The sequence below is a fragment of the Nestor notabilis genome, unplaced genomic scaffold, assembly GCF_000696875.1.
Source record: "Nestor notabilis isolate BGI_N333 unplaced genomic scaffold, ASM69687v1 scaffold11489, whole genome shotgun sequence".
In the NCBI taxonomy this organism is placed as follows: Eukaryota; Metazoa; Chordata; class Aves; order Psittaciformes; family Psittacidae; genus Nestor; species Nestor notabilis.
Genome location: NW_009942448.1, coordinates 42,698 through 43,805, shown reverse-complemented (window position 1 = coordinate 43,805; position 1,108 = coordinate 42,698).

Here is a 1,108-nt window from a genome sequence, read left to right as displayed (position 1 = left end):
CTCTGCCCAGCCTGTGTCTGTGCTCGGGATCACCCCAATCCGTGTGCAAGACTTTGCTCTTGACCTTGTTGAACTTCTGAACAGCCATAGAGCCCGATTTTATTCACCCAATGCTGGATCATGGGTTAGTCTCTTCTCTTTTGTTTTTCCACCACTCAGCTCCCAGGATGGAAGGAAGTGAATGCAAGCTTATTACCCAGACAGGGCTTCCAATCACACTTGCTTTCCAAGCCATGAGGAAGTGAAAAGCAGATGGCAGCCCAGGCACATGTAGTTGTGAAAGGCTGGATGGCTGGATCAGGAGGCACAAGTCAAGGAGGAAGTTCCTGAAACTGGGGGAAGAATCTGCCTCTCAATGTGAGGAAACTCCAAATAGAAGATCAATAAAATAACCAGATGCAAGAGATGGACTCAGTCTTCCTGAGAAAGATCCAAGGGTGAAAAACCAACTCCAGAAAATGAGGTCAACCTTCTCTAATAACCAAAGCTACTGTTTGTGCTCCACTGAGACATGCATGTGTGGAGTTCACCTCTCCTCTATTTATGGATTTGGCCTCTTGACCTGGAATTCAATGCCTTTCAGTTGATCCTGTCCTGTTGTGACGGGCCATATCCTGAATGTTTATTGCATTGGCTCCAATGTTGTCTTTATCTAACGGGTAAGGGAAAAGAGCAGTCCAGGGCTGATACTAAAACCCAGCATCCATCCTCCCTGTCTTTCCAAACAACTAGATTGGATGCAACATCTCACTTTGGGTTTTTTTCTGCCTTTTTCCCCAGAAGGGACCCCTAAAGCTACTGCAAACCCTACTTGAGAGAACATCTGTGCAAGCCCAACAGGAGATGGCTTTTGGTACCCAGTTTAGAGCAGGAAGTATCCTATCATGAGGTGGGATTTTGAGGGATTTGGGAGATTTGAGCCCTTAGAACTGTGGTTAGCAGAAACATCTAGAAAGCTGACCTGGCCACGCGTTTTGAACCCATCTCAGCAGTTGGATAGTTCATTATGCTTTTCCCAATCTCAGCCTCTTCTCATTCAGCCAAGGGTGAAGAGATTCTTAAACCACTGCTCTGAAAGGGACGTAAGACCCACAGTGACTCTACCACC